Source organism: Rana temporaria, chromosome 6 (assembly GCF_905171775.1).
Source record: "Rana temporaria chromosome 6, aRanTem1.1, whole genome shotgun sequence".
Lineage (NCBI taxonomy): Eukaryota > Metazoa > Chordata > Amphibia > Anura > Ranidae > Rana > Rana temporaria.
In genome coordinates this window covers 175,478,294-175,491,671 of record NC_053494.1, presented here as the reverse complement: position 1 = coordinate 175,491,671, position 13,378 = coordinate 175,478,294, and positions in this window count along the sequence as shown.

Genomic DNA, 13,378 nt, shown 5'->3' with positions numbered 1-13,378 from the left:
TTTGTAAAGGAGTTTAAAACATCTTTAATGATTTATAAAACAATCAATGCATTTCGGGGGCAAAACACCCTCCCTTTTCTTCAGGACTACAAGACAAATACAAATATCTAAAAAATCTAAAAATGATAAAATTGAAAATGTCCAAATTGTGCCCAATGTGTCAATATTTTGTGTGGCCACCATTATTTTCCAGCACTGCCTTAACCCTCTTGGGCATGGAGTTCACCAAAGCTTCACAGGTTGCCCCACAGATGCTCAATAGGGTTTAGGTCTGGAGACATGCTTGGCCAGTTCATAACATTTACCCTCAGCTTATTTAGCAAGGCAGTGGTCATCTTGGAGGTGTGTTTAGGATTGTTATCATGTTGGAATACTGCCCTGCGGCCTAGTCTCCAAAGGGAGGGGATCATGTTCTGCTTCAGTATGTCACAGTACATGTTAGAATTCATGGTTCCCTCAATAAACTGTAGCTCCCCAGTGCCAGCAACACTCATGAAGCCCCAGACCATGACACTCCCACCGCCATGCTTCACAGTAGGCAAAACACACTTGTCTTTGTACTCTTCACCTGCCGCCACACATGCTTGACACTTCCTGAACCAAATATACATTTTCTTGGCCTCATCAGACCACAGGACATGGTTACAGTAATCTATGTCCTTAGCCTGCTTGTCTTCAGCAAACTGTTTGCAGGCTTTCTTGTGCATCACCTTTAGAAGAGGCTTTTTTTGGGGACGACAGCCATGCAGACCAATTTTATGCAATTTATGGTCTGAGCATTGACAGACTAACCCCCCACCCCTTCAATCAAGCAATGCTGGCAGCAATCATATGTCTATTTCCAAAAAACAACCTCTCGATATGACGCTGAGCACGTGCACTCAACTTCTTTGGTCGACCATGGCGAGGCCACCGTACTGCAGCTCAGTTTCAGAGTTCTTTGCCATGAGGTGCCATGTTGAACTTCCAGTGACCAGTATGAGAGACTGAGAGCAATAACACCAAATTGAACACACCTTCTCCCCATTCACACCTGAGACCTTGTAACACTAACAACACATGACATGACACAGAGGAGGGAAAATGGCTAATTGGGTCCAATTTGGACATTTTCACTTAGGGGTGTATTCACTTTTGTTGCCAGCAATTAAGACATTAATCGCTGTGTGTTGAGTTATTTTGAGAAGACAGCAAATTAACACTGTCATAAAAGCTGTACACTCACTACTTTACATTGTAGCAAAGTGTCATTTCTTCAGTGTTGAAAAGATATAATAAAATATTTACAAAAATGTGAGGTACTCACTTTGGTGAGATACTGTAAGTACCAAATTCATTTGTGAGCAGAATGAACAAATAATTAATAATGATAGGAGTCTTATAGGAGTCTTATAATATAATATAATATCATAGAGTATAACAATATAATATAAAAATTAACAAATATATGATCAAGGGTATTTCAATAAAAACAAGACCACTGCTAAAACTTGCTACAACTTTGACATAATATAATGGTCCTTATGGATAACAAATATGACTACTAGAATAACTTTTGTGTCTGGAGTATAATATAATTGTGACATAAAATCATCTATGTAATATTATTATGCATGTAAACCTGGGGTAAAAATTGTCTTTGTTAAAATTATTAGTTTCTCAAGTTTTTAAGATTTAGGACTACATCAGGTTTACTTGTTGGCAATTTTTTAAAACAAACTGTTACACAGTAGAAATTATGTTACTGATAGAAACAAACAGTTCATCTATTTAAGTTGGAATATATTGTATGGTTGTATAATTTTAGACCGTATCAGTGCTAAAATGCAGTGGTTTTAAAGGCATAATTAATGACTTCCCATCATCCCTATAATAGCAATGTGTGATGAATTTGCGTATATATATATATATATATATATATATATATATATATATATATATATATATATATATTTATATTGGTCAGGAATAATGACATGGAAATTAATAAAAAAAAATTTGTCAGGCATTTTTTACCCAACATTTGGAATTTTTGTCTCCTTATGTCTTCCAAAAACTACTTAGAAATCTGCTGTAATAAGCATATTGTTAACTAAGAACATAACTCAAGCTGCAATTTTCACATAGAACTGAATGACTCACCCCCTTCACTTGATATTTTAAATCAAAGTATGACAATAGGGCAAGTTACTTCTGCCATGCTGTCTCCTTAAACAGCCCACATAACTCAATTATTATTTTAAAGGATTTTTTTTGAGTTTTTGGATTTGAGTTTGAACAGATAACTAAGTGTCTTATTTTTAATACTAAAGTATGGTGCTTGTTAGAGAACTCTAATTCTTTTAGAAGCCATGTTAGACTATTAGATAATGGGAGTCTGTACATTGTAAGAAGAGAATAATCAGTCATGCACTTTATTTGAATAGTATGCTTTATTTGTCTTTTATTTGTAAAAGGAAATGTTTTCACTGCCTTGAAGAAGTGAGCCGTGCATGCGAGAAAGAGCTGTAGTAAATGTTTTTTAATTGGATACTCAAACAAGATTCATGAAAGTGATCTGTTTGTTCTCCAAGAAGTACAGTATCAATAGTCTTCTTAATTAACTTTTGATATAACTGGCCCCAGCACCATGGGAAGATAATGGAATGCAATGTAAAAAAAAAATATGTTAAAATTACAATTATTGCAGCTGTATTTGGGTCATTGGTGAGTATAGTGTCTTAACTTTTTAGACAGTTCAAAGTGGACCTAATGCGAGTAATGTCCCAACTAGACAATTTTGGGTCAACTTGTGCTTCACATTTATATTAATATACAAAAGCTTTAAATGGTTGTTAACACTAATATCAGGTTGCAGTCTTGGTTAATAATTATATAAAATATATATATATTGTTTTTATTCATCTGAATAAATGGGAATTGGCTAACCAGGCTTGCGCTAAATGGTATTTCATACACATATTTCCTGATTATTTAACTATACTAGAAAGAGCTTTGGAGCTGAATGATCAAGGGAATTAGAGGAAATGCTCATTTAAAGGTCTAATGATTAAAATATTGATTAATTAGCCAAGCATTGATTAACAGTCACACTTTATCAACTACATAGGTCCTAATTACCACACCATTATTACAGACATTAACCTGTTCTGTCTTGTCATTAGTGATGAATATGAACATTTTTTTTACTAAGCAGGTTTTGGATTTTTGACCTGTAAAATTTTAATAGGGAGAGCACAGAGGATGTCGTGTGCGGTTTGGAGCTCTAGTCACACAGGGATGTTCAGCTCCTGTCTGTACTTAACCAAAGGTACAGAAAGTTCAGGTGGGATGTGAATACTTGGGGATTCTCGGCCTAACCACTCCATAATTACATAAAAAGTAACCATTCATTGGTTTTGGTTTTCATACATGATGTTTAGGGATATGTCCATTTTGCGCTTAATTGCCTTCTAGGCTTTCTTATTACTACTATTATCTTACTATTTAAATTGCTTCTCAGATAATTATACATTTTATAGCTACTACTTTTGAAAACATACAAAATGTATTCACCAGTATGCTCTCATATCCATATTTTGGTCATATTATTAGGGAGAAAACCACAATTCTCCTCCTACATACCATTGGTAAATAGGAAATTAGGTGTTTTTAGACAACTTCCTGCTTCTCTGTGTTGTAGAGATCAATCCAATCACTAATCATTATACAGCTGGAGTCAGTAGAAGCCCTTGTTGTCATAATGTAGGCATTGACAGTCTCTGTGAAATGATCATGCACTTTCAATGGAGAAACATTTGGAACTTGTTTAACAAATTCCAGTTATTATGTAATTTTAAGGGTAATTATTTGACCTTTTTAGCCAAGATTATGAAGGCTAAACTATACATGTTTCCCCAGAACCATTAGTATAAAGATTTAATTCAAACGTAAGCTGAAGACTCCAACCTTATCTGCCATTGTGGGTTTTCAATTTCAGATATATTGACCAAGGATAACCATATATGTTTAATTTTAATAAAATGTAGAAGCATACATGAAAATGAAAATAAAGTGTTCTAACAATGTAAATTTTCCATCTACAAAAGATATCATTTATTTCATGTTTTTGGTAAACCTTGCATTCAGTCACATGCCATCTTCATGATTAGGACTGTGTGCCAGATGCATGAATACCAGATTTGTCCCCCTTTATAATGCAGATGTAACATGATGCATTTCATATAAAAATTTCCAGTTATTGCATCTATACTTTCATTGTACTGAGCATTATGACATATATGCAAAATAAATGCAAAAACTGGCATTTTTTGGCCTTAGGAATGCCAGATTGGATGTCTGACACAATGTACTATCAGCTAAAAATGGCATTAAAGCAATTTTTTTACAAAAAAAAAAAAAAATACATATTACACTAATGTTATGTAATAATGATTACATAAATAAAAATAAAATCTTAATAAAATTATAATACTTACCAACCCTGTATCTTACTGCTGTGTGAAGTTGTTCATGTTCAGAAGGGAGATCAAGGTATGGGGTTTTATTGGACCACAGCTGGACTGGTTATTATTATCATTTATTTTTTTATATTCTTGTTCTCATTATTTTCTTTTTTGCCTAGTGACAGAGTTGCTTTAGTAAATATATTACATGTTACAGTGTTTGGTATTTGTGTAAAAAAAATCTTTAATTTTGTCCATTGAATGGAAGGTATGTTAAGGCACTAAGCAGCCTTAATCACCAATTTTGATTAACTTAGTCTAGCTAATTTAACAAGGCAGTTTAAAATGTACTGATGTGTGGAGCACACATAGCATCCTATCAGATTTAAAATGTTATCGGTTTGGAAAAGAGACTGAATATTGACTCATTGGTTATGGGATACTTCACTCCACGCATTTGTTTTGCTAAAATTACTGCACAATTAGTTTTATAAGGAAACCTTCAACTTTTGATAAATAAATTAAATTCATGTTGTACATTTTTTTTTATAAATCAGTGATAAAGTTAACACAGTAAATAACAATATTGTGAAAATAAAGATGTGTGAATTTAACACGCTAGTAATGGGCTCCTTTCTTCTCAGCACATAGGCTACATATTCCTAGGTTTTCAAACTTGAAATGACAGGCAAAACATGTGCTAAATGACTGTGAAATCTTGCATCACAAAGATAGCTGATTGCCAATTGTATTTACCATGAATAATGAAAATCATGAAATGACCTTCCAATTACTTTATTTGAATGCATTAAAAGAATTCCTAAGTGGACAAGACACCACAGTGAATAGCAGACACGTAAGACAAAAACAATTATTAGGTATCCAAGAAGTGAGAAATTGCTAATTAAAACTATACAAATTTAATCTTGATTTCCTCCTATTTTCTAAAGTCTCAAGATCCAATATTGAATTTTAAAGTTTTTTTTTTTTTTACTCAGTGGAATAAAAAGAGAGGAAAAAATGTCTAAATTGAATATTTATAGATGTATGATACAATTTCCAAATCTGAAATATTTCTGTGATTTTTATCTCTCATTTGAATGAGAAATGGCATGCTAAGAAAATCTATGCATTAAAAATGAATTAACTGTATGATTATTAATTGTGCACTTTGCGATCCCTTTGTGCTGTACTCCGTGTTTCTTGAATCTCATTTGAATCCTTTGGCTAAGTAATGTGTCAGGGGGGATTCTATCAAGAATCTCAGAGTTACTTTAAAAAGCAGGACAACCAAGCTAGATTAGAATACCAATGAGAGGGGTTAAGAAGCCTCTACGATAGTTGGAGGGCAGCTCTCAGACTGAAAAATACCTGAAAAAAATGGACCTCGGTGGACTAATTTCCGGAATCCCACTGTAAAGTGGGCTCATGTCAATCATCAGAATAGACAGCTTTATTCACTGATACAAACTAGTTATACATTCAAGAACTGCCAGAAGATCTTCATTAAAAAGGAGACTGAACATGAAAAGAGCTGAGTTGTTTTATTATAATACTTCAAAACCGGTATTTTGTTTTATATGTTCTTAGAAATGTATTAGCTCTTTGCTGTAATTTATAAAAGTGCCTCAGAAGAAACAAATGGCAACAGTGTTGTTTTTCTCCTCCAAAATGCATTAAAACCTTTTTTTTGTCTTTTAAATATATTCACTTCTTTGAATAACAAGCATGGAAAGTTTCCAGAGGTAATGGGAAAAAAATCTTTTTAATCTTTTCTTAAAAAAAAAAAAAAAACACAGATGAGCAGAGATGACTTTGTAAAATGCCCACTGACTATATCATTAAAGGGTATATGAAAGCTATTGAAAAATAAAGACTTCAAAAGATACCTGAAATTAGAAGTTGTACGTTTTAAACCTTACAATGGGGAGAGAGAGAGAGAGAGATGCAATTCACCAATGTCAGTATATGACATAGATACATTAATTATAGAATATCTTACAAGAATGATTGAAATGCTTTGGTATATTAACTTTTTTTAACTATTACTGAAATTATTATAATCACACTTTAACTTTCATGGGGTATGTAGGAAAAAATATTTAATTGTAATAATTGCGTTTTATACAGTATTTGTAACATGAAAAATATAGAGTTTTTGCAGTTTATCACATAGATTTTGTGAAGTTCCTCTGCAGAACAAAGACTTGGATTCTTCTTCAAAGCCAGTCACACGTATGCCAAATGTCCAATGAGCCTTATGCCCGTATGCCACTATACCATCTATCAGCAGCTTGCTATAGGGGCAGCCGAGCCAAGTTAGAGCTCTGTGAATCCATTCAGACACGGAGCCCACAAACCAGCCCTGCCCCCTCTCTCCTCTTATTGGCTAACTGACTTTTATTGACAGCCGCACGAGCCAATGGTGCAGCGGCTGTGCCCCAGCCAATCAGGAAGACAGCCGAGGGAATTGTGGACATCGGTGGATAGTGAAGGGGCTCAGGGTAAGTATGCTACACACAAAAAAAATTAAGACCCACCTCTTCTGAAGACACAGGACGGCACTGAATGTAAAAAGCGCCTTGAGGCGATTTAGTTCGCATTTGTAAAGCTATACAAGTTACCCACTCACTCATTTACTCAAAAGGTAAAAAAGATAAAAAAGATAAAAAACCTTTTGCCATTACAACTCCTTTAAAACACACAAGTGATATCATAAATCAATATACACAACAAATCAACTCATGTATAAAAACGATGTTTCATGCTTATAACAATAAAAAGCTATATTTTAATATAATGATTCATGCAAGTTGTATTCTCAAAGGAGAAGTGAGGCTCTTTTGGCACTACTTCTCCTGTAGGTCACAGGAGTGCACTTATTTCTACACTCCTGTGACCCGTATTCAGCTGGCAGCAGGTTAAAGTCCACTGTAACATCAGTCAGCTGGTCCAGACTCTGAAGGAATCCCTACCTTAATGTTGAGATATACTCTGATGCATGAGTGGCAGCTGGCTCAGCCTCCCAGTACGCAACTGAGAGCCTGAGTGAGCTTCTACTGCCCCTTCTACAGCTCAGCACTTCAGTGAGCACTGGAGGGGAAGAGCAGAGAGCTGGTGACTGACAGTCACTGGCTCTCTGCTCACTGTTGACCACTGTTGATCAGTGGTCTTTGATCTCCTGGTTCTCAGACTTGGAGTTTGTTATTTTAAAACCCAAAACTTCTCCTTTAAGTAGCACCTGAAAAGTCTTGTGATTCATTGTTTTTATATTATTGAATATATTAGGAGATGTGGTGCAATTGTCACCGATAGCCAGTCTTTTTCTAAACAAGCTTAGACTAAGTAATCAATATGCCTGTCCCTATGTTTTGAGATTTATAGATGACACTTTCCTATGAGTGAGAGCAAGAACTGTATCCTGAATTATAGGTTGTAGTGATGCAATGAATATATTAGTTGCATAACTGTGCAGGATGGTGTAGAGCATTAGGTCACTGAAGCATTTTACTTTATGTTTGTGCCTCAAGGTTCTCCAAAATAAGGTCGAAGTTCTCCCATAATGCATTAACATACTGGAGTGATAACTGACTTCCATATAAAATGGCTGTTGAATTGGTGTATGCGTTTACACATTTGTTTAGGGGAATTAGACTGTATGTTCTAGTGCAGGGGTCTTCAAACTATGGCTCTTCAGTTGTTCAGGAACTACCCATCATGACTATTAAGTTTGTGAATGTCAGAGTTTTACAATGCCTCATAGGATGTGTAGTTCTACAACAACTGGAAGGCCGTAGTTTAAAGATCCCTGTTTCAGTGGAACAAAAATTTATACCAGTCAGTGGTTGTATGTAATTCTATGTACTAGGTAGTACATAGAATTTCATACAGCAGATAAAATAGCAGAACGTCTTCAGAGTTCAGTGATGTGCTAAATTCCTGCTAGATATGCAATATTTTCCTTTCTAGAGTTTCCTACGAGTACTGCTTTTTTTCTCTATTAACCCAAAATCACACTAGTAGACTTACTATCTTGTTTTACAGTGGTAGCAATATATTGGTTTATGAAAAAATATGAAGGGTTTAAGTGCTTTAAATAATGTTACTAATAGGAGGCTATTATAAAAGACCAACAAATAATAAACTTTATTAGGCTTTGTGGAATATGTTAGTATTTTAATATATGTCATTGACAATAAATAAAGACCTTTAGTGTTGAAATTTTAATTTTGTTATAAGGCTATAGTTGGCCAAACAAGATGACCTGTGTTTATTTGGTTTCTGTAATCAATTTGCTTGTAATTCATTGATTTATGGACATAAATCACATGCATCCCATAGCAAAACTAGATTTGGTGTAACATTTTTTATTCAGACCGGTAGGTAAAATGTAGCAGTTAAAACATATTCTTTAAAGAAAGACTCTATTGCAATAATCAGACCAATGGTTCTGCTTTGGGAGGATGTCCATTGATTTTTACTTCAAATGCCATTATGGTAAATTAACCATGTCCTTTGATTTCTAAAGTCAAAATGGTAATAGTCATGGTGTAGAGTGTAGAGCATATCCACCAGTGAATCAGACTAAAATAGGTAGGAGCCTAGTGTTTTTAAGAATTGCTTTGTATTTGTTAATAATAGACTTTGCTGTTTAAAATCGACTTTTGCTTTGAAGATATATGTTGGTGTAAAACATAAAAAAAAAGGCTTTAGAAAACCATTTTCAACCTTCTTTTAAACTCTGCAAACTATGTTATTTGTACACATATTAGTTTGTGCTTGTACTTTTGTATTGTAAAACTAAATTTTAAAATATTGTGAACGATAAAAAAGGCTTCAGACCTTTTTTCAGGAAAACTAAGCTCATGCCCATGCTCCAAGAAATGTGCATGCTCACAGAACGGTCCACAAAACTGTAGACAGAATTGGGACCATGCACGCATCTATACGAGCAAGTTTGGATGGACTTTGGTGCCTAGTGACCTATTTAAAGCCTTACAGGACCCAGGATCATTGGTGAGTGGTTGTCAGCTCCATCTGCCTGTGACCTGATCCTGTGTGTACATCTGTATCCTGACCCAGCTTGTTGACTCTGCTTGTTCCTGAACACCTGTTGATGACTTTAGCTTGTGTGTCAGAGAAGTAATAGAAGCCGAACTTGCCAGTATCAGAACTTTCCTGCACGTGTGTGTAGTAGGATGGCGCACCTGCTCATGCGGGTGTGCGATACACCGGACCGGTGCAAGCGCTTGCGCACTGAAGCGCTCATAACGTCCCCTTGCTGGCCTATAAAAGGCTGCTCAGTCTTAGTGGTTAATTGCTGGTTTGTCTTTCAGCTTCCTGTGTTCCTGCTTCAGTACTATACTATCCTGTGATTACCCGTTGTGACCCGGATTGACCTTGATCTGCTCTGATCCTCTCCTGTGTTTGACCCCTGGCTTGCCTAAGGACTTCAGTACTCTGCCTGCCTCCTGTGTTTGAACCCCGGATTGCCTAATGACTTTTCTACTCCGCCTGCCTCCTGTGTTTGACTCCTGGCTATTTCTAAGGACTTGCTTCTACTTGATAATCTATTTGACCCCGGCTTCCCTCAAAGGACTTCTCTACAGTCTCTTATTCCAGACCTGTCAGGTGTGAGCCCTCTACCCTCTGTATCATCTCCAGGGGTGGAGTGTGCTTAGCTGCAAGGGGAGCCGCTCTCAGCATCTCGGCGTTAGTGAGTACATCTGACATTGTGATCCAACTTTGCCTCCTGCCTGATGTTCTGATACATCCTCTGCTCACCTCATCCTCTGCCTCCGATACTGACTTTGGCTAGGACTCTGCTCCTGATTCTATACTCCTGCTGCCCGATTGTTGCCAACCCCTGCCTGTCTAACCATGCATTCAAGATCTTGCATCTGACAGCTTGCCTGTTACACTGTCTTCATCTTAAAATCTACTACAAGATCACCTGCTCCAGATCTCCTACAGGCACCCATGCTGCTCTGTTTCCTGTTATACCTTGTCATTAACCCCAGGGGAAACAGGAGAAGAGGTAAAAGGGAAGCCCACTTGTCAGCTCGGCCTTAACCAGGTACGTGACATCTTTCTTCATATACTAACTGTGCACAACTGTCAAGTATATTCAGTTAAATGATGCTATAAACTATTTTCATACACTTAGGGAGTTCCTGTGCTTAATATTGATTAAATCAGAAACATGATTTGCTCTGTTTTGATTCAACCGAAACTTTGTGAATATGCAATTTGAAAATCAATGTGTGAAATGATGGTGCTATACAAATACCTGTAATAAACAAAAGATAAATGACATGCAAATCTGTCTGGCCTGCAGACCGATTTACAATTTAGGAAATTGTGATTTGTGTATGTTATGTGTCTCTATGCATTGTCAAAATCTGCATGTACTATGTAGTTAGGCAATTGAAAAAATTGAAGTCTATTTGATTTGCAAATCTAATCATTCACCACAATGTGGACATTAATGGCTGCTAAGCCAAAAATATCCTGGCATCTCATGGATTCTGGCTTTTCAAAGGCTTGCCAGTCTCAACCTCCATAAAACATTGAAAGATACTATTCAGAAAAAAAAATTGTTTTTCTCTTTGGTGGATACAGGTCTGTAAACTCTCAAAGACCAGAAATTACTATGAATGACATTGATAGCTTTATAAAAATGTATATCGCAAAATACATTTGTTTTCATAAGTTAGGCTGTCCAAATTGTGTATCAATCTTATAGCTAACAAAAATACAATTAAAATAATTTCCTATTCCTTTATACCCAATGGACCTTTTTATGTCCACAAGGAAAATATACCTTGCCATGACATCTTTAATTTACCTTGCAGAAAATAACTAGGCATGCGCAATTGGGTATTTTCCTACTTCTCAGGCCTGATGTACAACTGAAAAATGTGTTACTGTAAAATAAACTGAAGCATGCTGATTGGCATCTATGATTAGAAAGACTCTGATTATGAAAGGGTGAACAACTTATCCATAGCAATATGTTAAGTTTTACACTTCAGCACTATTTGAAAAAAAATTGCATCATGTTAAATGAAATTTCCCTTTAAGCTAGTAAAAGCAACTTAATTACTTAAAGCTTCTTTTCAAGTAATGTACCATTTTATGGAAACTAATTTACTCTTAAAAGTTAAACTATGATTGACGGGAAAGCAAGGAATGCCATTTTCAAGGTTTTAGTGATCAATACAAAATGTGCACACTTTAAAACATTAATTTACATGAATATGGCAATTGTTGCTATTTGAATGATTAGTGGGTAGACAAGTGCTGTGTTTCATCCCCTCACCTTTATTAAGATGATGAATGAAAGCAGTGGGCACATTTGCATAAGTCAAAGATCTTTTTAGGATACTTAAGAATAATTTTTGACAGTTTATTACCAATTTTTCAATGCTCACAAAAATTTTACAGCTTGATAAATCACTGGCAGAAACTGTCATAAAACTGACAAGTAGTCCGATAAATTTAACTGCCATATTTACACTTAACCCTCTACATACACTATTTGTAAAATGTTAAAGCGTTGTTAGAAATTTTAATCATTACATCCCTATTAAAATAGGAACTATTAGCTGTAGATAATGTACTTCATGCAGAGATGAGTTTTAAAGTTCTTCTGTGTAACTACATATTTCTTTAATATTGATTGTTTTTAGCGGTATCATTAGAGATAAGCAGATCAATCCTGTAGGATCAAAAAATGGCTAGATAGTAGCTTCTGCTTGACAAAGGGTCATTAAAGACCTGAAATCTAACAGCTGTATGAAGCCTTAATTGTATTGACACTGTTTGGACTGATTTTGAATAAAAAGATGCCATTCCTTTTCCTTGACTTTCAACTGATGTACCCCAGAGGGGAAAATTGAATCATAAGAAAAAAGATAGTGATAGAGCACAGCCATTCAAACAAAATCAGTACAATGAAAGACGATATTCACACATAGTTGTCAGATTGCCCTGCACTACTTTTTTATGTTCTCCTACTCTTTTATGAGCCTATTCACAGCATTGGCCACAACGCTCTAATAGGTGTATTCACATGATATCCCACAAGTTCTTCAATGTTACCTCGAACAGTTGTGTTAGGGAATTATAATTTCCAAAATGAATTTTCACTACATTCACTAAGCTAAAGAATATCCAATCAGTGGCAAGGAAAATAAAATTATTGGATGATGGAAGTCAACAGAGCTTCATCTCATTTACTTTTTTGCAAGGTAAAAGTTCTCTAGTAAAGTGAATAGCTTTTTCTTTTGGTGAATCAACCCCAAACAGTCTTCTCAGTAGCTTACGGTTGGTGAGATGATCATTGCCGACTTTTAGTCTCTTGAATAGAAGCCAGTCTAATGACTGTATTTTGTTGAATGGACAAGTGAAAAACCAGCAGCTGATCAGCACCTGCAGTCAATGGCTGCAAGCGCTGATCTGGGAATTCTGGTGGTGGTGGGTAGACCCTCCCTGCTGTCAGAATTCAATAGAACAACAGGGGAGCTTGCCACACTAACATCACTTATGTTGGTATGGTTATTTGCCAGTTTTTCTTTCATTCAACCTGCTGGGTTGAAAGAAAAAAACTTTTAGTGTGTGCCCAGCCTTAGTTTTAGGAAGTAACAATGACAAACAATCTTGTGTGATGTGCAATGTTGTGAGGAAAAATGCAGGTATGCTGTATTTTTCCACAACGTACATGAGCTCATCTAATGTCAGAGCTCTGCTGCAGCAGATAGATGTAAATGAAATGTCACTTTGGCATTTAAATGCCATTGTATAACTTTTAAAAGTTCCAGACTGGCATACAGCTAATATTGTACATATCCACAAGAGGGGTAACAAGGTAGAAGCTGGCAATTACAGGCCAGTGAGATTAACATCTGTTGTAGTTAATGGAATCACTCCTT